Source organism: Mustelus asterias, chromosome 22 (assembly GCF_964213995.1).
Source record: "Mustelus asterias chromosome 22, sMusAst1.hap1.1, whole genome shotgun sequence".
NCBI classification, from domain to species: Eukaryota; Metazoa; Chordata; class Chondrichthyes; order Carcharhiniformes; family Triakidae; genus Mustelus; species Mustelus asterias.
In genome coordinates, this window is record NC_135822.1 from 50,360,139 (window position 1) to 50,387,348 (window position 27,210).

The 27,210-nt window shown below is 43.6% G+C and overlaps 1 pseudogene; it reads right to left on the minus strand.

Moving 5' to 3' along the window:
• Nucleotides 1-26,820, minus strand: LOC144510225 (scavenger receptor cysteine-rich domain-containing protein DMBT1-like; annotated as a pseudogene).
• Nucleotides 26,821-27,210: the final 390 nt, after the last annotated feature.

A 27,210-nucleotide genomic window follows, 5' to 3' on the forward strand; every position in this document is an offset into this window, starting at 1 on the left:
TTAGCTGTTGGTTGCATGATCCAGGAGGAGATGGTTCGTGATGCCACCTCGTTTGTGTTCTTTTTCCATCTGCGAAAAGTCCTCACCCGACCAGCAATTTGCAACTCCATTTTCGCTAACTATATGGACAATAAGTTGTGGACATGGGACAGCAGAATCTAGAAAGTTAACAGGCAGAAAACAGCTTCAGAGAAGTGGAGCGGTATTTGCATATTCCCGCCTTAGTTTCCTCTCAGAAAAATGTAGCTGAATTGTTTGGTTTTACCACCATTTCCTGTATTTGTTCATGTGTAAAATGGCGGTTTCAGCTCATGCATATTTCTATTTTAATGGCTTACGCACCAAAGAATAGTCACAATTGACAGACCATAGTGCACGGGGGTTTCTGGAATAAATCAACACCAATGGATCACTGGATATAAATCCTATTGAATTAAATTGAAAAGCAGACATGGAAATTGAATCAGCATCTTCGCAACTGCCAGATCCCGAGTGTTAGGGACAGGGCTGGAATGCAACATCGTGTTGCGTTTAGTTGCTGGGGAAATGCAGAGGACCCTCCCTCTCTCCTCCCTGACGGTCGAGAGTACATTAAATGACGATGACGGAAACAAACCATGTATTTATCTGTCCTAATCTTTATTTAATGGTATAAAAAGGGAAGCTTTTACAAAATAAATTTCAAAAGCCCTTGAAAAAATTACAGATCAGATCTTGAATCATAATAACGGTTCTATTGTACAATGCAATGCGATGTAACAGCTTTAAAATGGACAGTGCAATACTCGATATACATTCTAAGTTGGTTTTCATTGTTGACTGATCAAAGCATTTACACTTTCACGCAAAACAATGAGAGATATGCAAATTCCTAAAACACAGCATGAATTAATAGCCTATTGATACAAAAACAACAATTATATGTATATATATATATATATATATATATATATATATATATATATATATATATATACCTGGAGTTAAAGCATGTTCGACATGGTGATACTTGCGGAAAAGTTCAGGGGCGTCCTTTTATTTAATGCAGTGAGTCAAATATCTGAGGACGTCACATGCTAGATTTGTTGATGACTATGATCTGAAACGGTAAAAGAGAAATGAGTGAGAATTTCAATCATTTCCACAATCAGTTCATCACGTAACAAATAGTTATTTTTTTGTATTCCAATTCAACTGGCCGGTTAATCCTATCTAACACACACTGCACATTCTCTCCGATACTTTCAATGTAATGCACCACTGAAAATACTGCACGGAATCATGAAGCAGAAACCACGGGGTACAGGTCATATCCCGACACTGTGGCACTCGCATTGGAAAATGTCCTAGAAATACGGTTTAACAGTATAATGTCTTTGTGTAAACTTCGGAAATGAATGGTCACTGCCCATGGCGGTTATAAGCCCGGACAAGCGCCACAGATAACATTGCTGTTCTTGGCTGGCGTGGACGGAACCAGTAAGATGAGATCAATGTGGATCTATTGTACCCTGCGGGGGTAGACAGATTTTTGGAGAACATTGCGATTCCAGTAGGTGTTTTGTTTAATACAATTCTGTGTATTCGCGATAGGAACTAAAACCAAATGCCACATTATTTTTCATCGACATCACACCAGAGCGAGTATATTCCACACAAGACAGCGGGAGACTGCAGTAATAATCAGAGGTGATAATCCAATCAGAATGCACTCTCAGCATGGGACTCCATGAAGGGTAACATAAAATGACTGGGGTTTCCTCGGAGTATCCATGAAATGCTAAATTTCCATCTGAAGTCAAGTTTCTTCCTTAATTTAGCAATCAACTAAACATTGCGCTTTTGATTGGGTGAATTTTAAACGCAGGTTGAAAACAAGTTTTCACAGCTCCTCAACTGGAGCTAGTTGATTGGAATGCAGGAATAATCTAATTTCAGAAGCCATGAATTTCGGGCCAAAAAAGAAGGCTCCAGGTCTTGTCTGGAGTTTGACGAAACAGTGAGTTTCAAGAGCTGAGTTTGATTGAATGGTGTAATTTAATTTAAGGTTAATTTCAATCTAAATTTCAATCTATAGTCGGGATTTTTTTAATTAGTAAAAACAAAATAAGGGCTGCACGGTGACTCAGTGGTTAGCACTGCTGCCTCACAGCCCAAGGACCCCGGGATCAACTGATACCCGATCGTGTCAAGCTTGCACGTTCTCCTCCTGTCTTCGTCGATTTTCTGTGGGTGCTCCGGTTTCCTCCCACAGTCCAAAGATCTGCAGATTAGGTTGATAGGCCATGCTATATCGCCCCTAAATGTCAGGGGTCTCGCAGGGAAAATATATAGGGCTTGGCTCGGGGGTGGGGGGGGGGGCGGGGATAGTTGTTGTTGGTACAGTTTCGATGGGCCTTCAGTGTAGAAACATTCTCTCGCCATTCCGCTGCAAAGCAGATAGACTGATTTGCATACTGTTGGGGGAATGGCTTCTCATCGGAGTAACATCCCAGTTAATTGACTCCATTGCACGAAAAAGAAGCAGAAAGTGTGGGAATGCAATAGTTATAGGAGATTCAATTGTCAGGAAAATTGGAAGGCATTTATTTGGCCGGAAACGATACTCGAGGCTGGTATGTTGTGTCCCTGGTGCTCGGGTCAAGGATCTCTCAGAACTGTTGCAGGATATTCTGCAGGGTGCGCTGAACAGCCACTTGTCATGATATGCGTCGGTATTAACCAAATGGGATTTAAAAAAAAACATCAGATCCAAAAAGCCGAAAAGGGGAAGTTCGGAAGTAAATTTATTCCCTCAAATGTAGTAATTTCAGGACTGCTACCAGCTCCTCGTGTTCGTCAGAGTACACAGAGCCGGATATGTCAGCTGATTACATGACTGGGAAAGTTTTGCGAGGGTGACCGGTTTCAGGTTCCTGCGACATTGGGACCGGTTCTGGGGGAGGTGGCACCAGAATAAAATGAACCGGTTGCAGCTGGCCATGACTGGAAATGCTGTCTCATTGCTAGTATTTACTGATGTGTTTAGCAAGGGATAAAATGGAATGACAGATGGATGGGAATGCAGACTGTGTGACATAGGAAGGAGAAACACGAGAAACAGTAATAAAAAATAGAACAGTGTTGTGTCTTCTGGTTCTAGTTCTAGCTCTCAAAATGTTATTTCATATCGTAAGAGCCCATGGTGTTGGAAGTAGTACATTTGTATTGATAGAAAATTGGCTAATGGGCTGGACGCAAGAAGTGGTGATAGGGGGTTCTTTTTCAGTTTGGCGAGCTGTAACCAGTGGGGGTCCACAGCGATGACTGCTTGACGCAATTCTTTCGAACATATTTTAATAACTTGGAGGAAGGAAACAAATGTACTGGAGCCAAATTTAAAGGTCGTAGAAATTGGTAGAAAGACAAGTTTTGCGAGGGCTACAAATATTTTAAAAAGATATATTGATCGGTTGAGTGAGCAAAAGATTGGCACAGGGAATACAATAAGAAATTATTCTATTCAGAAAGGAAAACAAAACAATGTTGAATTATTTAATTGAAGAAAAACTGCCGAAAGCTAAATTACACAGTAAATTGGTGGTACTAATGACGGAATCATAGAAGAGCAGTACACAAAGATCTCAGGTAATCATGAGAGGTGATTTCATTCAAAAATAGGATTCATTTAGGGATTGGCAGGGTAAATGTTGAGAGGATGTTGCCCCTATTAAAGGTGCCAGCACCAGACTGTGTAGTCTCAGTATAAAGGGACACCAACCTAAGACTGAGGGGATATCTCCTCTCAGTGAGCTGTGAATCTTTGGAACTCATTTCCACAGAGAGCTGTGGAGGCAGAGTCCTTGTGCACATTTAAGGCTGAGATAGGTAGATTATTGATCAGTAAACGAATCGAGGGATACGGGGAAAGGGCAAGAGGGTCAATGTGATGACTGTCTGATCAGCCATGATCCACTGAAGGACGGACAAGGCTCGATGGGCTGAACAAAGAACAAAGAACAAAGAACAATACAGCACAGGAACAGGCCCTTCGGCCCTCCAAGCCCGCGCCGCTCCCCGGTCCAGGATTGAATCCTGAATCCAGGATCCCCGCCCAATTTTCCAGCCTATCTACATACCAATATCCTATCCACCGAGCTGTCCCTCACAGCTACGATGCTTTGTTCATTACAACCTATTAACTCACCCCCACCCCCCCTATTCCAGACCATGTGATCCCCAGGGAGAGGCGAAAACCCAGAGTGAAAAACCCCAGGGCCAATATGGGGAAAAAAAAATCTGGGAATTTCCTCTCCGACCCCCTGAGGCGATCGAAACGAGTCCAGGAGATCACAATGGCCCTGATCGGAAAATGCTTCCCAACGCTAGTCATTTCCACTTCCATGAACACCATATGAATTCCCTGCCCCCGAGACAGGTTCCCAACTATCCGCAGTCTCGCTCTGTACTGGCACCAGCAAGATGATCATAGAATGAAGCCTTGAAACGAGAAACAAGGACCAATTAGCCCGCGACGCTCCCTGGTCCAAACTAGACCACTCTTTTGTATCCCTCCATTCCCACTCCGGTCATATAGCTGTCTAGATAAGTCTTAAACGTTCCCAGTGTGTCCGCCTCCACCACCTTGCCCGGCAACACATTCCAGGCCCCCACGACCCTCTGTGTGAAATATGTCCTTCTGATATCTGTGTTAAACCTCCCCCCCTTCAAAGAACAAAGAACAAAGAACAGTACAGCACAGGAAACAGGCCTTCGGCCCTCCAAGCCTGTGCCGCTCCTTGGTCCAACTAGACCAATCGTTTGTATCCCTCCATTCCCAGGCTGCTCATGTGACTATCCAGGTAAGTCTTAAACGATGTCAGCGTGCCTGCCTCCACCACCCTACTTGGCAGCGCATTCCAGGCCCCCACCACCCTCTGTGTAAAAAACGTCCCTCTGATGTCTGAGTTATACTTCGCCCCTCTCAGCTTGAGCCCGTGACCCCTCGTGATCGTCACCTCCGACCTGGGAAAAAGCTTCCCACTGTTCACCCTATCTATACCCTTCATAATCTTGTATACCTCTATTAGATCTCCCCTCATTCTCCGTCTTTCCAAGGAGAACAACCCCAGTCTACCCAATCTCTCCTCATAGCTAAGACCCTCCATACCAGGCAACATCCTGGTAAACCTTCTCTGCACTCTCTCCAATGCCTCCACGTCCTTCTGGTAGTGCGGCGACCAGAACTGGACGCAGTACTCCAAATGCGGCTTAGCCAGCGTTCTATACAGCTGCATCATCAGACTCCAGCTTTTATACTCTATACCCCGTCCTATAAAGGCAAGCATACCATATGCCTTCTTCACCACCTTCTCCACCTGTGTTGCCACCTTCAAGGATTTGTGGACTTGCACACCTAGGTCCCTCTGTGTTTCTATACTCCTGATGACTCTGCCATTTATTGCATAACTCCTCCCTACATTATTTCTTCCAAAATGCATCACTTCGCATTTATCCGGATTAAATTCCATCTGCCACCTCTCCGCCCAATTTTCCAGCCTATCTATATCCTGCTGTATTGCCCGACAATGCTCTTCGCTATCCGCAATTCCAGCCATCTTTGTGTCATCCGCAAACTTGCTGATTACACTAGTTACACCTTCTTCCAAATCATTTATATATATCACAAATAGCAGAGGTCCCAGTACAGAGCCCTGCGGAACACCACTGGTCACAGACCTCCAGCCGGAAAAAGACCCTTCAACCACTACCCTCTGTCTCCTATGGCCAAGCCAGTTCTCCACCCATCGAGCCACTTCTCCTTGTATCCCATGAGCCTTAACCTTCTTAACCAACCTGCCATGTGGGACTTTGTCAAATGCCTTACTGAAATCCATATCGACGACATCCACGGCCCTTCCTTCACCTTTGAACGGCCTAATCCTGTTCTAATTTCTTATCCACTTATTATGGGCTGATTCCGATCGATTGTCTAAGAAACGGAACAATCAAAGACTTATCTCACCCAGAGTGCCGAGATCACCGCTGGAACTTGTCAAAGTGAAAATACCGTCAGAGCTCCGGTTCAGCAGCAAGTGCCCCCTCTGAGAGTCACTGGTTTCAGTCCCAGCACCGTCATAGTCTATCAAAACAGGAGCTGAGAGGTAAATGCATTTGAATTGAAATAAATTTGTAATGAAGAATAGAATCATATCCTTAAATGTCTATTTCCACAATAATTACGGGACAGAAAAAAATGTATCTCTTATGGTGTGGAGACCACTGAGTTTGGGCGCGAAGAGTAATTGAGCCAAATTTTGTCGTAGCATTTTCAACTTTCGTTGAAGTTTGTACCCTTTCCGGTGAGTCATCGATTCCAACAACCCGCACATATTTCACAGCCCAGAAAGGCTTCTGGGGAAACACATGGAACTTTTTTTTTAAACGTTAAACTTTAAAATGACTTTTTTTTTTAAAAAGAAAAGCAAGCGTTATTTAAATTGCTGCGAACTACAATAAGACATTGTTTCAGACTCAGAGTTTCTGTAACTGAAATCATTCTGCAATATCTGAGCTACTTGGCACTGTCATTTCATGGTGTGCACGTCATGGTGTACACGTTTGGAGATTTCAGAAGTTAGTTTAGATATTACAGAGTGAGACGGCTCGGAAGGAAATTGTAGGATGCGAATTTCGATTTACCCTGAATAGAGGAGAATTCCACTTCAGGATATTCTGACCCAGGATCCGTGTCTCCCAAACTGTGACTGGTGTAATATTCAATCGGATTGAAGGAGTCAATGCTTGAATAAACTGTTAAGTACAAACTAATTGGCTATTAGGCAAATTGTTTGCGGTTGAATCATTACGATTTCATCATGACAAAGGATGATTCAGAAACTCGAATTCGATATCACAACAACTTCATCGTCACTGTGCAAATGTCCTGACATTTGATCATGGCACCAATTTGGGAGAACAATCAGCAGACTGACTGCATTGGTTTCAGGTGAAAAACCAGCACAACCTTATTGGGGCAACTATGATTGGATTACTGATATTATTCTGGCTCTGAACATACCAGTCCTTTAGCAGACAATGTGTGAGATATGGAGAACAGGAAATAATGTTTAAAAAAACCTGTTACGGCTGGGTCAGTGGAGAGGGTGTTTTGATCCAGAATCCCTTCCCACTGCCATATTGTTTCCCTGCCCTTTATCGTCACAGATGATAATCCAGGGTGGAGGCGGAGAGATTCTTTCCACTTAGTAAGGAAGTTAAAACTAGAGGACACAGCCTCAAAATAAAGGGGGGTCGGTTTAAGACAGAGTTGAGGAGGAACTTCTTCTCCCAGAGGGTGGTGAATCTCTGGAATTCTCTGCCCACTGAGGTGGTGGAGGCTACCTCACTGAATATGTTTAAAGCGCGGATGGATGGATTCCTGATCGGTAAGGGAATTAAGGGTTATGGGGATCAGGCGGGTAAGTGGTACTGATCCACGTCAGATCAGCCATGATCTTATTGAATGGCGGGGCAGGCTCGAGGGGCGAGATGGCCTACTCCTGCTCCTATTTCTTATGTTCTTATGTTCTTATCAGTAGTGAAAATAAGTCATGGAAGTCGCAGGCAAGGCACAAGAAAAGAGAATAGTCTAAATAGAACATAGAACATAGAAAGTCACAGCACAAACAGGCCCTTCGGCCCACAAGTTGCGCCGATCACATCCCCACCTCTAGGCCTATCTATAGCCCTCAATCCCATTAAATCCCATGTACTCATCCAGAAGTCTCTTAAAAGACCCCAACGAGTTTGCCTCCACCACCACCGACGTCAGCCGATTCCACTCACCCACCACCCTCTGAGTGAAAAACTTACCCCTGACATCCCCCCTGTACCTACCCCCCAGCACCTTAAACCTGTGTCCTCTCGTAGCAACCATTTCAGCCCTTGGAAATAGCCTCTGAGAGTCCACCCTATCCAGACCCCTCAACATCTTGTAAACCTCTATCAGGTCACCTCTCATCCTTCGTCTCTCCAGGGAGAAGAGACCAAGCTCCCTCAACCTATCCTCATAAGGCATGCCCCCCAATCCAGGCAACATCCTTGTAAATCTCCTCTGCACCCTTTCAATGGCTTCAACATCTTTCCTGTAATGAGGTGACCAGAACTGCGCGCAGTACTCCAAGTGGGGTCTAACCAGGGTCCTATAAAGCTGCAGCATTATCTCCCGACTCCTAAACTCAATCCCTCGATTAATGAAGGCTAGTACGCCATACGCCTTCTTGACCGCATCCTCCACCTGCGAGGCCGATTTAAGAGTCCTATGGACCCGGACCCCAAGGTCCTTCTGATCCTCTACACTGCTAAGAATGGTACCCTTCATTTTATACTGCTGCTCCATCCCATTGGATCTGCCAAAATGGATCACTACACACTTATCCGGGTTGAAGTCCATCTGCCACTTCTCCGCCCAGTCTTGCATTCTATCTATGTCTCGCTGCAACTTCTGACATCCCTCCAAACTATCCACAACACCACCTACCTTGGTGTCGTCAGCAAACTTACCAACCCATCCCTCCACTTCCTCATCCAGGTCATTTATGAAAATGACAAACAGCAAGGGTCCCAGAACAGATCCCTGGGGCACTCCACTGGTCACTGACCTCCATGCAGAGAAAGACCCCTCCACAGCCACTCTCTGCCTTCTGCAGGCAAGCCAGTTCTGGATCCACAAGGCAACAGCCCCTTGGATCCCATGCCCTCTCACTTTCTCAAGAAGTCTTGCATGGGGGACCTTATCGAACGCTTTGCTGAAGTCCATATAGACCACATCCACCGCTCTTCCTTCGTCAATGTGCTTGGTCACATTTTCAAAGAACTCAACCAGGCTCGTAAGGCACGACCTGCCCCTGACAAAGCCGTGCTGACTACTTTTGATCATACTAAACTTCTCTAGATGATCATAAATCCTGTCTCTCAGGATCCTCTCCATCAACTTACCAACCACTGAGGTTAGACTCACCGGTCGGTAATTTCCCGGGCTGTCCCTGTTCCCTTTCTTGAATATAGGGACCACATCCGCAATCCTCCAATCCTCCGGAACCTCTCCCGTCTCCATCGACGATGCAAAGATCATCGCCAAAGGCTCCGCAATCTCCTCCCTCGCCTCCCACAGTAACCTGGGGTACATCCCATCCGGATCATTAATTTCATTCCGTTCAGCCATTCTGGATAAGACTTAGTCCTCAATACTGCTAACATTCTTGTAAATTGTTTTCAAACCGTTCCTGTCTCCTGTAGCCTTTCAACAACATCATGCTCAGAGACATGCAATCCACTCCACTATCTGGTTGATTTCTAACTTCACTTTAACCCTACATATTGAGTTTTTTTTAAATAAACGTCACATACTTTGTGGATGCTGGATATAGGAAAGAAAAACAGAAAATATTGGACAAAGTCAGCAGGTCTGGCATGAAGAAAAGTCATAGACACACAAAGTGTTGGACTTGTCTCTGCAGCCCTTCTGAGATGCCCAACATTTCTTTCTCTTTTGTTTACTTCAGAAATGAACTTTTGTGTTTGTTTTGGCTTCAGTGACCTTTTTTTAAACTTTGCATCGAATCATTTTTGGACCATTGCATATGAGTACATTTTATGAACTATGCTATTTATTTTGCACTGTAATAGGCAGAATTGCATTTCTTTATCACCGAGTTTTCATTTATCTGTTGCTTTTGTTGAGTTTCATTCTTCAATTGTATGACTATTATAGCAAGTATGTTAACATTTTCTTGTCATTTGCTTCAGTACTTGTCTGACCACCAAAATTTACTGCCACTGTTAAAATGTGATTACAAACCTTAACTAATTCCAATAAATCATAAGCGTGTGATCGCAGTACCCATTTGTACAGAACACCATTTCTAATCTTCTTCCGCCTGTAGAAACATTTACCCCACAATTACATAGATTATGACAGCAACCTGGTTCCAAGTTTAAGTTTGCCCCATGATTCTGTACACATGAATCAAACACTTATATATCGTGCAATTTACTGCCTGACTGATTCATCCACCTTTGGCGATGCATGTTTTAAGTGTAGTCGCTATTGCAATGTATGAACACAGAAGACATTTTGGGCACTGCAATATTCCACTGTAAATGACAACAAAGTAATAAAAAATGCATGAAACTTAATTTTGCGAATTTGCTCAAGGGGTAAGTATTGATCTGGTCAATCCTCAATAGAAGACATATTCGGCATGGATGATAGCTCCTATGAAATGTCACATCACCAATAGTACAGCACCGTCTCAGCACTGCAAATAGTGTCAGACTTGAACTACTTGTCCAAATTCTGCAATGGAACTTGGACCTGGAAACATTTGAGTTAGAGGCAAGATGGCCACCCACTGAACTGGAGCTGACAGGTATATTCTGATCCCATCCATTAGTGTTCTGAAGTGGTTGTTTCACAAACGAATTTTGGACAAATAGAAAAATGCATTTACGGTGTTCACCAGTTCAGGTCAGTTGTCAATTGTCCGACTTTCATGCTGTTAATTGTGTGAGTGAACCGGTCATGAAAAATGCACTGACTGTTCTTTACAGTTTTTGACTTGTACATATTTTTCCATCCTTATGTCGGAATTGGATTAATGTTCCTGCCAATAATGTTCAGTCGATTGATGTCTATTTTCCTACACAGTTTCCTTCTTCTTTTCTAATCATGATATCAATATTTGTTTTCCACAATGAGTCTCGAATTATATTCCTTAGATGTGATTTGGTGAAAAATTGCAATGGTGCCTTTGCGAGAACTTTCCTTGCTTTGAAAATGCATGGATGAAAAGTGATCTGAATACGTTTGGTGTATTTTGTTCATTTGTTTGTGATTCTACCATTCCTATTCAAATCTTCTGATGTTACGTGCTTAAGTGTTATCATAATACAAACTTCAACAAAAATATTGTTTAATATTTCTGCCATTTCAGCATTTTTGATTTCTATTAAAACTGTTCCGGACGAAAACATGTGAAGTTATTCTGAATAGCCAACCTTATTTCTGCTTCCATTGGATTTTGTGTTAATTCAATTAACACTCAATGATTCATTTATTTAATAGTCTTTGTCACCTTAATTAATTTTGTTCTCTCTCCTTCCCTGTTTGTCATCTCCCTTGCCCTTGTTTGCTGCCCGCATAGTCTAACACTCCCCCCTCCACCTCCCACCCCCGCTATCCTCTTTGTTTTGGCTGTGTGCCTATATACTTAATGGCTTGCATTCATTTTTCTTGTTATTCAATGACAATATATATTCTCGCTTCGGCTGAAAGTCATTTTAAAATTTTTAAGTGAAGCAAAAAAAAATCTGATTGCACTCCAGGCATTTTCCCAGACACCACTATTCCTGTAATTCGATTTCAGCAGTAATGTCTGGGATTGATTTATATGTTCGGTCAAACAGTGTATCTATTGTGTTTTACTTCTGAACCTTGATTGACGCAAGATGCAGCCCATTTGGAATTTCGAAACAACTGCTTTGCTTGCTATTTTTACACAAATGGCACAAAACCTCCTTCAACGATAATGGAGAGTGGGAATCTAATCAAATCCGTTAATAGTGTGAAGGGAAATGAGGCTTTGCGATATTTCTCCTCTTCCATTTGAACGATGAGGAAAATGGTGTTGTCAACCAATCAGTGCACTGACGGTTAAGGGAGGTAAACCTGAAGTGACCGTTTTCCATTGGAGCTTGGTTTTGAAATGAAATAAAAACACAAACCTGAAGCCTGGGACTGAGCGGAATCATTGCCATGCGAAATGTTATCTATTTCTTCATAAGTGCCTTGGTACAAACCAGAAGGTGGATCCCAGCCGTCAGTGGGAGGACCTGCTGCAGGGGGATTCAGGTTGTTAATATATTGCTACATTTACAATTAGAAATATAGTTCCCGACTGGTATTGATTTCACATCTCACTATTTGCTGAGGCCAGATTCGAACCAGGGTCCCGAGAGGTTTTCCTTATTTCCCTGGATCATGAATCAAGTGATGATATCTCTGCCTCCATCACAAGGATAACTGAGCCATTTTCAGACCAACGTCTGTCGGCGAATAAGATATCAATCAAGAACACACAGTGCGAGTTCAGATAGCGGCAGTACTTTTGTTTATCTGTTCAAGATAAGAGGGGACATGAGAAGTCCTTGGCGGGTCGGATCAAGGAAAACCCGAAGGCTTTTTACTCTTATGTGAGGAATAAAAGAATGACCAGGGCGAGGTTAGGGCCGGTCAAGGAAAGTTGTGGGAACTTGTGTATGGAGTCAGTAGAGATAGGAGAGGTGATGAATGAATACTTTTCTTCAGTGTTCACCAAGGAGAGCGGTCATGTTTTCGAGGAAGAGAAGGTGTTACAGGCTAATAGGCTGGAGGATATAGATGTTCGGAGGGAGGATGTCCTGGCAGTTTTGAATAAACTGAAGGTCGAAAAGTCCCCTGGGCCTGATGAAATGTATCCTAGGATTCTTTGGGAGGTAAGGGATGAGATTGCAGAGCCTTTGGCTTTGATCTTTGGGTCCTCACTGTCCACGGAGATGGTACAGTAAGAAGTCTCACGACACCAGGTTAAAGTCCAACATGTTTATTTGGTAGCAAATACCATAAGCTTTCGGAGCAATGCTCCTTCATCAAATGGAGTTGCACTCCATCTGACGAAGGAGCATTGCTCCGAAAGCTTATGGTATTTGCTACCAAATAAACCTGTTGGACGTTAACCTGGTGTTGTGAGACTTCTTACTGTGCTTACCCCAGTCCAACGCCGGCATCTCCACAACACGGAGATGGTACCAGAGGAATGGAGAATGGCGAATGTTGTTCCTCTGTTTAAGAAAGGGAATAGAAATGACCCTGGTAATTATAGACCGGTTAGTCTCACTTCGGTGGTTGGTAAATTGATGGAAAAGGTCCTAAGGCATGGAATTTACGACCATTTAGAAAGATGTGGATTAATCCGGGATAGGCAGCATTGATTCGTGAAGGGCAAGTCGTGCCTCACAAATTTCATTGAATTTTTTGAGGAGGTAACTAAGTGTGTTGATGAAGGGAGGGCAGTTGATGTCATATACATGGATTTTTAAGGCGTTTGATAAGGTCCCCCATGGTCGGCTTACGATGAAAGTGAGGAGGTGTGGGATAGAGGGAAAGTTGGCCGATTGGATAGGTAACTGGCTGTCTGATCGAAGACAGAGGGTGGTGGTGGATGGAAAATTTTCGGATTCGTGGCAGGTTGCTAGCGGAGTGCCACAGGGATCAGTGCTTGGTCCTCTGCTCTTTGTGATTTTATTAATGACTTAGAGGAGTGGGCTGGAGAGTGGATCAGTAAATTTACTGATGACACCAAGATAGGTGGAGTAGTGGATGAGGTGGAGCGCTGCTGTAGGCGACAAAGCGACATAGATAGGATGCAAAGCTGGGCTGGCAAATGGAGTTTAACCCTGATAAATGTGAGGCGATTCATTTTGGTAGGACTAATTAAAATGCGGATTACAGGGTCAAAGGTACGGTTCTGAAGACTGTGAAGGAACAGAGAGATCTTGGGGTCCATATCCACAGATCTCTAAACGTTGCCACTCAAGTGGATCGAGCTGTGAAGAAGACCTATAGTGTGTTAGCTTTTATTAACAGGGGGTTGGAGTTTAAGAGCCGTGGGGTTATGCTGCAACTGTACAGGACCTTGGTGAGACCTCATTTGGAATATTGTGTGCAGTTCTGGTCACCTCACTATAAGAAGGATGTGGAAGCGCTAGAAAGAGTGCAGAGGAGATTTACCAGGATGCTGCCTGGTTTGGAGGGTAGGTCTTATGAGGAAAGGTTGAGGGAGCTAGGGCTGTTCTCACTGGAGCGGAGGAGGCTGAGGGGAGACTTAATAGAAGTTTATAAAATGATGAAGGAGATAGATAGAGTGAACGTTCAAAGACTATTTCCTCGGGTGGATGGAGCTATATCAAGGGGGCATTACTATAGGGTTCGAGGTGGGAGATATAGGAAGGATATCAGAGGTAGGTTCTTTACGCAGAGAGTTGTTGGGGTGTGGAATGGACTGCCTGCAGTGATAGTGGAGTCAGACACTTTAGGAACATTTAAGCGGTAATTGGATAGGCACATGGAGCACACCAGGATGATAGGGAGTGGGATAGCTTGATCTTGGTTTCAGATAAAGCTCGGCACAACAACGTGGGCCGAAGGGCCTGTTCTATGCTGTACTGTTCTATGTTCTATGTTCTAAAAATAGTGGTACACAAGGCAATCCTTCATCAGATTCCTTTACCATGTTTTAATATCGACCACCAAGCATGGCCGAACAGGAACTTCTCCCGCTCCCACTGCCTGACATTGTTGCCTTGGAAGGACTTTGCTGTATTATTTTTAATATTTTGTTGGTCTGTAGTCTTGGGACCCGAAACTGAAACTTCTGGCTCAGAGCGAGGGACGCTGCTCACTGTGCATCCAGCATTGATCCTGCAATACTCCAGTATTGCCGATGCTGCGATGCAGAATTTCACTGACAGGCATGGAAATTCATTAAAAAAGTATCACATCACGTCTCAAACTGGATTGAATTCGGTTCGAGAGGTTAACATTGGACCTAACTCCAAAAGCATTGGTTTGCAAGCGATGATAAATGGAAATGAAATATTAGTTGCTAAATAATTACTGATCTCACAGTGCAAAGTGTTTGTATTCCAATGTTTGATCTATTCTTTCAAAAACACACCAACAACCTGTCTTGGGCCCCGCATGCCGGCACTATAGTTAAGAATGCCCACCAACACCTCTGCTTTCTCAGAAGACTAAGGACATTTGGCATGGCAGCTACGATTCTCATCACCTTTTACAGATGCACCATAGAAAGCATTATTTCTGGTTGTATCACAGCCTGGTATGGCTCCTGCTTTGCCCAAGACCGCAAGAAACTACAAAAGTTCGTGAATGTAGCCCAATCCATCACGAAAACCAGCCTCACATCCATTGACTCTGCCAACACTTCCCGCGGCCTCGGCAAAGCACCTAGCATAATTGAGGACCCCACACACCCCGGACATTCTCTCTTCCACCTTCTTCCTGGAAAAAGATACAAATGTCTGAGGTCACCTAACAACGGACTCAAGAACAGCTTCTTCCCTGTTTCTGTCAGACTTTTGAATGGACTTACCTTGCATTAAGTTGATATTTTTTTACACCCAAGCTATGCCTGTAACACTACATTCTGCACTCTCTCGTTTCCTTCTCTATGAACGGTATGTTTTGTCTGTATAGCGCGCAAGAAGCAATACTTTTCACTGTATGTTAATACGTGTGACAATAATAAATCAAATCAAATCAAAAAATGATTTCGAGTCTCAGGTACTAGTGGATGAACCAGAACTACAAATGTGGGTAACTCCCTCACTTAAATGTTATATTTCACTCCTTGCCAAATAGATCGGAAGAAACAATTGGCTGGATAATTTGTTTCTTACATGGACAGAAGTCAAACTGTGGGAAGTAGCGTAGAAGAGAATCCCCACAGGGGTTTGAAGCAGTTATTGGCGATTCAGCGTGGGTTCAGGGATATGATTCGAACATTACCTTTTATTGATGATTTCCTCTGCATTACTGCCAAAAGGGCGATTAACGCACAGATCAACAGGACACCGAGTGATATGCAAATCACCTGAGGGATGGAAGTGCTTTCATCTTCATGTCCTTGATGAAATATTCAAGAAAGTATTTGCATTTCAAATGTCCACATTGTTTTTTAATGCTTACATGATGATCAAACACATGATTATCATTAGCAATTTACAAAACTAAGCCAATGCCAATATGTCCAGATTGTGCATCTTAATATAAAGTTAACATGAATAATTAATGCTATTTATTAATGAGAAATACCTGAAGGTGTGGACGGGGAAGTTGGTAGTAAATCCGGACCTGCTGACGATATGGTAAAAGGGACACAATTATTTGGATTGTTGGTTAGGAAGACATCGGAAAACATGATTCAAATTCAGAAAACAAGGACCGACCACCGTCACGCAGCCCAAAACCACACCACTGAGTGGGACGCTTACCGGAGCAAATCACACTGGCATCTTCCTTATGATCACATTCAAACTGAGCTGAGGATGACGAAGGACAGTCAAACAAAATTGATTCGCTTCGGGTGCATTTCACCTCATCCAGCCAGATAGTACCGTTACCCTGGCCAAAAACAGCCCCTCCTGGGGCCATTAGAGCGGAACCACAGCCCAGCTGTCTGCAGACAACACTGGCATCGTTCATATCCCAGGAATCATCACACACCGTGCCCCAGGCTCTATTGCAGAATATCTCCACTCTCCCGGAGCAGTTGTTGTTACCTCCAGCCAAGCGCAAACTTTGCCCTAAATGTGTCAAAAAATATAGTTACTCGCCATAATTTAGCACAAGCGACGAATCAAATCGGAGAATGTGTTTTAATAAGGTTGAGAAAACACCTGATTCTCGCTTGCAGTCGTTTAGATTTTCCTGCTCTTGCTTTGGTGTATCTCCCCCTGTGGATCAGACAAACAAGCTGACTCCATGAGCTACCTCAATATTTCAAATCACACCTGCAAGCAAAATGATTGATTGTGTTACCTGAACAAACGACACCAGCATCTTCCCAATGATCACAATTGTGTTGGCCCCACGGGTCTGCCTGACATTGCCAAAGGGTCGACACGTGTGAAAGGCATTCGACCTCATCCAGCCAAATAGGGCCAGATCCTACTCCGAATAGCCCAGAGTAATAGTCAATGGAATCGAGTCTACCGCAGGATAACTGTTTACAGATCACTTCTGCATCATGCCAATCCAGTTCTTCCGAGCACACTGTTCCCTATGTCCCATTATAGAACACTTCCACTCTCCCCTCACAGCGATGTGATCCCTTCACTAAACGCAACTCTTTGTGCTCTGTCAATGAAATATAAAACATCCAGTTGGTTCAATGATCAATTCTGTATTCACAGTGCAATAATAACCATATGTTGCGTCAGTTGAATTCACAGTTTGGTGGTATTATTTTGCAATGGTCACAGAAAAAAACCCAGCTGAAATCAAACGATGTAATCAAGAATAAGCAACATTGAATTTCAATCGAAATATTTGTGCGATGGAAAAAGGAGAAGCTTTTTGTTCTAATTTGAAGAGAGTCTGGTGAATAGATCTCTGGATACATGTGACGTTTGAAGCGTTAAAGGTGCATTTACGTTCGAACTGAATGACAAAGAGACAGAAGGGAACGCATAAAAAAGGGTCGACCACTCAATTGGCAATATTTCGGTCCAGAACAAGTAACGCAGAGGGGCGTTTGGCCAAATCACCTTCGCAAGCGCTGTTCGCACGTAATTCAGGAATATATTTTATTATGAAGCTTCAGTTATAACTGCAGAAAATGGGATAGTTACCAGAGCACATGATGTTCACATCTTCTTTATGATTACAGTCGTGGTTACCCCACAATGCATGGGGACATTCCCAGAGAAATGATTCATTCCCAGAACATTGCAGCTCATCCAACCAAATTGGGTCTGCATCTGGTCCAGCCGAAGTAGGAAGAAGAACCCGCAAAGCGTTTCCGCAACCCAGCTGATTACAAACCACGTCAGCGTCTGCCAGATCCCAGGAGTCATCACAAACTGAACCCCATGTCCCATTGTGATAGATCTCCAATCGACCAGCACATCGGCTTCCACCATCAGAGAGCCTTAACTGCCTGTGTTCTAATAGAAAATGTAAACTGTCATATTATACTTTCAACATATTAACCTCATTGCTAAATTGAAACTATCGTATAATGTCGATCTAAATTATAACCTATATTTTAGCTGGCGTTGACAGGTAAATGAATCTATGCAGTAGGACACCTGTCTCATCTGACGCAAAATAATAAATGTCGAGCAGACATATATTTCTGATATTCGTAACACTCACACAAACGTTTTACAGATTGCACCTGACCCATTCTCTGCAGCATGATTAACTTTACCATATAATAGTGTAATTCTGCAAGTAAGTCGTTCCACAAACAATGGTCTAAGCAGACATTTTATGCTTTGCTTTTCACTGCATTTTCTTGCCGTGCATATTTCAAGAGAAACTATGTAGCTCTCCTTTATGTATCGGGACTAATCAGAAAATGCTGCAAATATCAAATAGCCAGACAGCATCTGAGGACAGTGAAATAGACTTAACCTTTCAGACAGTGATCTATAGTGGAAACTCACCCAGTTTGCTGCTAAACTGTCCAGAAGTCGCTTGTTTACTCAGTAAATCCAATGCAAAAACTATTCTGATGACCGTCTCATCCAAAAACATGAATGCAAGCAAAACATTTCTAAAGAAACGCGCGCATTCCAATTCAGCAGCTCGTACAGACCCGCACTCACTCCCACCCGATCCCTTCCTACACCACCACTCGTACTGGCTCTTTGATCTTCATTGGACTCTCTTCAGTCAATAAAAAAATTGGCTACAAAATATCATGATCATTTTCAAAGACATCAATGCTCTCCACCCCTGACCGCGCTCCACCACAGCCCACCGCACCACCCCAAGCGTTCATGATAACCAGCACCTATGCATCCAATTAAGGGCTTGGATTTCCTTCACACCTGACACTTTTTGCAGCAAGCCTTTATACACCGCTATTTAACGGTCATGACGCTGGCGAGAAGGACGCAAGTTTGGAATTACCACCTTAACCATCTCCCTTCTCTCCTTTCGTTGTTCTGCTGAAATTCACCCCTCTGGTCAATACATTGGTCCCTATTGCCGATACTGTCTTTATTTGTGTTGGTCTCAATTTACTGCCGGGAATTACCGAGAGATGAGCAAAATTGTTTAATGCATCAAATTAGTTCAAACCAACTTTTACGGGGTTTTTTTCTTCCGTGACATCCTGTTCTACACCCCGGCGTCACTGTCAAATATCTCATCTACGGGCTCCCCAGGAAGAAGTAAAGTATATTGTCCAGTTGACCAAGATTACATTGTTCCCTCAACGTTTCTGGGAAAGTGACCTTTTTATTCACCTGAGCACAGAACCCCGACGCCAATGCTGTCGCTGCGATGCGGGTTCAATGTGAATGTGCTGCAGTCCCGGAAATGCGATTCGTTTCCTTCACACCGGACATCATTCACCCACACAGGCCTTTCACCCTCTCCGTACTTTGAATTGTTATAGACGGCTTCCGCTTCGCCGCAGCCCAGCTGTCTACAGATTACGTTCGCGTCATTCAGTTCCCAGAGGCTGTCCTGCACTCTGCCCCAGCTGTGATTGTGGTAAATCTCCACGCGCCCATCACACCGACTTCCCCCATTCATCAATCTCAGTGACCAGTTTTCATCTAGGCGAAGAAAGACATTTAGAACAGTGGTTACAGTGCAGCAAATTATCCCGTATTGATGTCAGCTTTCACCAGTATATCTCCGTTTGTTGAAAGGTGAAGGATGTTACTGAGAGGCAGTTCAGCACAGTCAGGCAGGAGACTGAACAGCCAGAACTCCTCCTCTGTATCTAAAGTAAATGCATTGCTCAGCAGAGAGATAATACATATTTGCAGAACGCAGCAATGGGCTTGCATTTGGGCGGACAAATGTAGAAACATCCTCATTAATCCCAGCACCACGTGTTGGTGAGTGATTTAAATGGGATGCAATGGATGATTATCCAGAGGAGGAGATGGTGCCAGAGTTGGACATTCATTTCCTGCAATATGGGCAACACTTCTGTGAAAGTTTATCCTTGCATGCTGGGATATGCTGCAACCCAACACAGCAGGGAGAAAGGTTATTCTGGCTGTGGGATTATTTGTTCGAAATGATAATTTGACACACAAAAATCACTTTAAAAAATGTTAACTATTAAGAACACCAGCGAGATTTTTTCAGGAAAAACATATTTCAGAAGCTTTCTGGTGTTTTATATTGGGAGAAGGGAAAGGGGAAAGTTAATAATGGTAGGAAGGATGCTGTTATACACGTTGTTTTCCAAAGAACACAGAAAGGCCACGTTAGATATTTCACTGGTAAATTCGCGTCTGTGAAATGAAAGGGCAAATGTGAATTTGGCCCTTCGACAGGAAATAGTAATTCGCGGCGTCCTTAGGAGAATCTGTGAATACCTGCTGTACGTGAGATATGTTAAAGACATTGACTGTGGTGTGATGGGCAGGATTAAAATTTTGAAATGCCGCGCTGGTGATATGCACAGAGAAATGGCAGGGTCATCTGATGTAGAAAAATCGGAATTGACTCATATTGGTGGGAAGGAAGACAACGATTATTTTCCGCGACGTTTTTCACAACCGCTGGATGTCCCAAAGTCCGGAATAGTCATCAATGAGCATTGTGAATTACAGTTACTTTTGAAATGTAATAATCAAAATAGCGAGTTAGCACATACAGAACACCCGTATACAACACTGTGATACGTTTTGAGTTTATTTATCAGTGTCATCAATAGGCTTTCATCAGGAAAGACATAGTGTCTTATGTGATGCTGAGAAAGGGACAATACTAGTCTGGACAGTGGAGAACAATTCTCTTGAGTTACTTAATGTAATTCGGATGGGTTTTTGTTTTAACCTCCAGATTTCACGGCGACTTCAAAATCCCGAGGGTTCTACAAAAAAAAAGTGCACAGGAGAAAATGCTCTCATTGGTGGCAGTTTAGAGTGTGGGAAAGTCCTGGTAAGGGAGCGGGTCAGATTTAAAATAATTCACAAAATGCCAATCGTGACCGGATTCTAATCAGCTGCAGCAAGTGATCAGGTTTGAAAACGAATTGTGCGAGTATTTGGTTGGTGAAGGACAACGAAATATTTTCAGAGAATTGAACAATTATGTAAAGGGAAAAATAGTACAGGTCTGTGAGGATATGTGTGGATTGTGACTGGGTGAGGTTCATTTTCAATAAGTCTGCACAGGCTCGCGGGTCGAATGGCTTCTTTGATGACGACATCCAAGTTTTATTGTTCTATGAGTGTCTGCATTGACAGGACTCACCCGAGCAGATGACACTGGCATCATTTTCATGTGAGCAGGTAAACTCTTCCACGGATGAAACAGGACAATCCCTCAACCGGGACTCACTCCCATGGCATCTGTAGTTCTCCTTCCACACTGGGCCGTTTCCCTTCCCAAAGGCTGCACCTCTCGGGATTTTCTCTACCATTCCACACTGAAGATGCTCACAGACCACACTGGCGTCTTCTAAACCAAAGTAAGCATCACAGAGCGTCCCCCAGTGTTCTCTATGCAGCACTTCCACCCGGCCGGAGCACCTGTTCTTTCCACCAACCAGTCGGGGTTCGTGGCTTCCTATTTCAGATTAGAAAAACACACAGACCCAATTAATTTGTTCACTGCAGTCAACATAAACTCTTTTTTGTGTCAACGATAAAAAATATTACATCCATATCTGTTTATCCATATATATATATATATCCATTTCCCAAAATTGACAAATTATGACGTAAAAACGAATAACGTGATAAATGACGCTTTTAGGAATGTGCTTCGATGCAAAGCGGACAGTTCCCTGAAAAGAAAACTAATGGGAGATTGGAAGAATAAGATTACTTGGCGAAGCTGCAGTATAAATTAAAAAGGTGCACAAGGTGGATAAGCATTGTATTATGATTCAGTGTTATAAACGATATCCTCTGGACATCATTCTCGAGCAATATAGTTGAACTGAAAATACCGAAGGCACTTCAAATATTAGACAGCATCTCGGAATGGGTAATTAAGAAAATAAATGTCGTTCGAAAAAAATATAGTATCATTCCAGCGAATGTGCGGTTTATTAGCACGTTCTCCATGTTTTGAAAACATATTCATCTCTACATTTTATCCACTTGAGCTTTTCGTACAGTTACAACGCTGTTACTCTGAACTCTGCAGGATGATTGAAATATGACTCTCTTCATTTATTCTGTGCTCCATCCTCTTGAAAAAAACTTATTTTTAAAATTAACTTAAGAGATGTCGGTGCTGCTGACTGGGCCAGCATTTATTGCCCATCCCTAAACGGCTTTCCATGTAATTCAATGGTCCCTTGAGAGTCAACCACAATGCGATGCCAGACCAGGTAAGGATGGCAGATTTTATTCCCTAACTGACATTAGTGTACCAGCGTGGTTTTCAGGGCAATCGACACTTGTTTCGTGGACTTTTAGTTCCAGATCGTTTATTGAATTCAGATTTCACCGTCTACCTTGGTGTGATTCGAACTCAGGTCCCCAGATCCGGCCCTGGGTCTCTGGAATACATCTATGTCATTCATGGCTTGGAGGCAGAATACGAATACTTAATAGCTCGAAAGGGAATGCGATATCAAATGTTTAAAGGAAATCGATGACTGGCCTCAGCACTAAATCAACAACAATGATCTGCTCATTTCAGAAGATCAATAAAATAGAAACATAGAAACATAGAAAAACTACAGCACAAAACAGGCCTTTCTGCCCCACAAGTTGTGCCGAACATATCCCTACCTTTTAGGCCTACCTATAGCACTCCATCCTATTAAGTCGCATGTACTCATCCAGGTGTCTCATAAAAGACCCTGTTGATTTTGCCTCCACCACCACTGACGGCAGCCGATTCCATTGGCCCACCACCCTCTGTGTGAAAAACGTCCCCCTAATATTTCCCCTGTACCTACCCCCCAGCAACTTAAACCTGTGTCCTCTCGGAGCAGCCATTTCCAATCCATGACAAAGCCTCTGAGAGTCCACCCGATCTATGCCTCTCAACATCTTATATACCTCTATTCGGTCTCCTCTCATCCTACGTCTCTCCAAGGAGAAAAGACCGAATTCCCTCAGCCTATCCTCATAAGGCATGCCACTCAATCCAGGCAACATTCTTGTAAATCTCCTCTGCACACTTTCAATCTTTTCCACATCCTTCCTGTAATGAGGCGACCGGAATTGAGCACAGTACTCCAAGTGGGGTCTGACGAGGGTCTTATATAGCTGCATCATTATCCCCGGACTCCTAAACTCAATCCCTCGAATGATAAAGGCCAACACACCATCCGCCTTCTTAACCACCTCCTTCACCTGCGGGGCCGATTTTAGACTCCTATGGACCCGGACCCCAAGGTCCTTCTGATCCTCTACAGTGCTAAGAGTCTTTCCCTTTATATTGTATTCCTTCATCCCATTTGACCTGCCAAAATGGACCACTACGCATTTATCTGGGTTGAAGTCCATCTGCCACTTGTCCGCCCAGTCTTGCATCCTATCTATGTCCCTCTGTAACTTCTGACATCCCTCCAGACTATCCGCAACGGCACCAACCTTCATGTCGTCGGGAAACTTGCCAACCCATCCCTCCACTCCCTCATCCAATTCATTTATGAAAATGACAAACAGCAATGGTCCCAGAACAGATCCCTGGGGCACACCACTGGTGACCGACCGCCATTTAGAAAAAGACCCATCTATAACCACTCTCTGCCTCCTTTGGGCAAGCCATTTCTGGATCCACAGGGCAGCAGCCGCTTGGATCCCATGCCCTCTCACTTTTTCTCGAAGCCTTGCATGGGGGACCTTATCGAACGCCTTGCTAAAATCCATATAAACCACATCTACCGCTTTCCCTTCGTGGACGTTTCTAATTTACAAGTACGAGTAATTTGAAACGTTATTCCAGACTTACAACAAATGACAGTGAAATATGATGGCCTGCTAAATATGTGCATGTCAGAGAGAAAAAAGATTGCCACTTATTGGCTTGCTGAAACATTAATAAGGGAGTTTTCAAGTATGCTCAGCCTGCATTCACCGGAACAGATCACATTGACATCGTTCCGGTGGTTGCACTTGGACCGATTTACTGGAACAATGAGGCAGTTCGTTGAATTAAACAATTAAAGCTCTTTCATCAAGTTCACTATGAGTCCACTATTATTCTCTTCAGATGCCGTGTCCAGTCTTCCAGCGATTCATCTGGAACACTATTCACCACCCGCCCTGAAATTGAACGGACTGCTGGTTTATCTCGAAAAACCTGGGTATGACTGCCCACTACCACCTTGTGATGGGAACTATCCCCATGTGCTGCAGGCGGACACGAATCAAAGGACATTTGGTTTAATTTGCCCAGGGATTTTCTAACCGGTAGACACCGAAATGAACATCTTCATTTTGTTTCTCTTTTAGAGCTGAAACCGGTTGAGAAAGAACGTTCTCAAACGACTTCAACCAGAAATGAAACGATGGATCGCCGGATGTCTAAATGGTCATTAGCAAACAACACTCGAGTACCTATTGAGGGTTCATGTGCACAGGTCGCTAAGACATTAAGGCCAGATGCAAAACGTAATCAAAAATCCTCACGAATTTTAACATTTCTATTTAGACGGCTAGAATATGAAGGGGCAGAGTTTCTGCTTCAAGTTTCAGTAACTTTGCTCCGCCCATATCTGGAATGGAATAAACAATTCCGGGAACTGCATCCTTGAAAGGATCTCCTGTTCTGGACAATAGTCCAGGGAGAGTGTCCCAGGCTACTGGTTGCTGAATCTAGACAACATTTCCTTCTATCAGCTTACACTGTGTGAAATGTGCCTGAAGCTGCAGCAGCTTTAAATGTTAAAACAGCTAATCTTCCTTCATTTTAATCTGGAGAAAATATCAACTGCAACACATGTGTTTAAAATACAACCTCCTGAACAAATTGATCCAGCACAATTTATTCAAATGCAAGGGAACACTCTCCCAATAACATTTCTGATTTCTCCCCCTGACGGACTCGGAAGGTAAACTCGTCCGAAAAAAAACACGAGGGGAAATCATATAGGAACAGTTGGTATTCATCAGATTTAGGGTGTAAGAGGGAGATAAGTTTTCAAATAGTATCAAACATTTGAATAAGAGGCTTTACATGACAGTTACTACAACGGCACGCCTGGAGAGACAGGAGATATCCAGTCAGTCCCCTTTCACACAAAATCAGAAAATGTTGGAAGAATTCAGCAACTGTGGCAGAATTCGTGGCGAGCGAAGAATAGAGGGACTTTTCCAGTCCGAATGGCTTTCCTCCAGACACTTCTCATCCACGCTCCGCTCTTGGAACAACTTCAATCTGGCCAGTGATTGCTACTCTGAAAATAGCCGCAGTGACTGGATAAACGCTCTATGGCCTCCGCAATCAATAGTCAGTAAATGTCAAACACATGGACCGAGACACCCGGATTTAATTCAGCGACAGCCTCCAATTCTGACGGAGTGCCGAATGATCCGGACTTCCCTGAAATATACTTCCTAAATATACTTACATATAAAGCCAACCGATCAAAGCATGCCCGACCTTTTGAATCTGCACAGGCAAGATCGGGACACATTAACATTCCTGGATCTCCCTCCCCGCAAGTCTGTCCGCAACCCCCCAACAAAGTTACTTTGTTAAAAACTTAAATCCTGGTGTTAATGAAACAACGCCTCTATTGTCAGAACATTGAAATTGCTCACCACTCTCTTTACGACTGTGTACAGTCACAGAATACTTTATCCGCCCCTTCCCGGAGAGCAGGCTGTAGATGATGGACAGATTTGTTTTTTTTTACCTGAGCAAATCACACCGACATCACTGTAGTGCGGAAGGTCATAGTGACCCCATGGAACAGAGCGACATTCCCGCAGAGCGGTCTCGCTCCCTTTGCACTGAACACGTGACGTCACAATGGGTCCCGATCCTTTCCCAAAGTGAGCCCCGCCTGGTGCAGAGAGCGCGGTCCCGCAGCCCAGCTCCCCACACACAACATCGGCGTCCGGCTCATCCCAGAAATGATGATCCACAGTGCCCCACTGTCCCCTGTAGTGAATCTCCACTCTCCCAGCGCAGCGACTCTGCCCATTCGCCAGTCTCAGCTTCACCGCCTCTGTAAAATACAGAAATAAACCAACAGTTATTGGCCAGCTGATGCAGCAGGTCAGATAGGTATCACGTCAAGCATCGAGTATGTCCAGGATCTCAACAAACCCTGGGATAATATGAGACATTGCAAGTGGAAGCGGGAATATGGATTGACAGTGGGAAACATCCGCAAATCAGTTGGAAGTTGGAAGCATCATTCGGCTGCGTCAGGCAGGAGTGTCAATAGGTGTTTAATTGATTCAATCCACACAACTCAGGACTGTCATGGTCCGCAGTCCACCATACTGCCTGGACTAATATAGTGGAATCCCAATCTTAGTATGGATTTGATATCTGCCATCATTGTCGAACCAGGGCCGCCCTGCTGCAACCAGCCGAATTGGATAGTCAGGTAGTCTCCAGCCCATCCCGGGGCAGTAAGATGCGGCGAGTTTTCGGCGGAACCCTAATATACAGGCGGTGGAAGGGCCATAACATCGCATTGCATTTCACTGAAGGCTGGAAACTAGGGAAGTGAAAATGTATTTCTAAACGGCAGCGGGGCCACTTTGCCTCTCATCCTGCTCCTCAGGGATCTAATTTAATGTCGTTCTGAATTAGGGAGCAGCAGTTAAAGAATTCCAGGAAAACATGGCAAGCCAATTTTCCTTCACAAGTGTCAGTCAGACATTGAACCGAACCATTGAACGCAAAGATACTGAAATTGTCTCAGGGATTTGTCATTCAGTTGGATGGATTAGTGCAGTAAAATGTCAGATAATACCTTGGAGGGCGATTACCTGATGGATCAGCCTGGCCGTTCCCTGGTCTGCCTGAAATGAAATTTTGAAAATTAGTCTTTGCTGGAACACGAGATGAACAAAACTGCCAAAACCATACATCTCAAGTCAGCACCGAGTATCTGTGTTATTTCTTCACGATATGATTTGCAAGCACTTGATGTTAAAACGTTTTATTCAAATTACCACATCCGGGGTATGATGCCCGATGAATATCCTGGTCTCATTCCTTTTTTATATATATTTTTAACCGCGTGTTACCGTATTCCCAAACTGGGAGATTTTGTGTTTGTCAAATCTCCTAATCCCTTTTAGTTCCAATTTACATTATAGAATCAGCAGGGCAGTGATTCTTGTCTCCGGTTGGATTGCTGAAATTGCTAACGTGATACACAGAGTAACAATCAGAAAGTTGCTCGAATATCTCTGCACCACCTTCCACAATACGGAGAGTGCGTCATTTATTTCCAATGCAGACAATCCTCAGCTGTC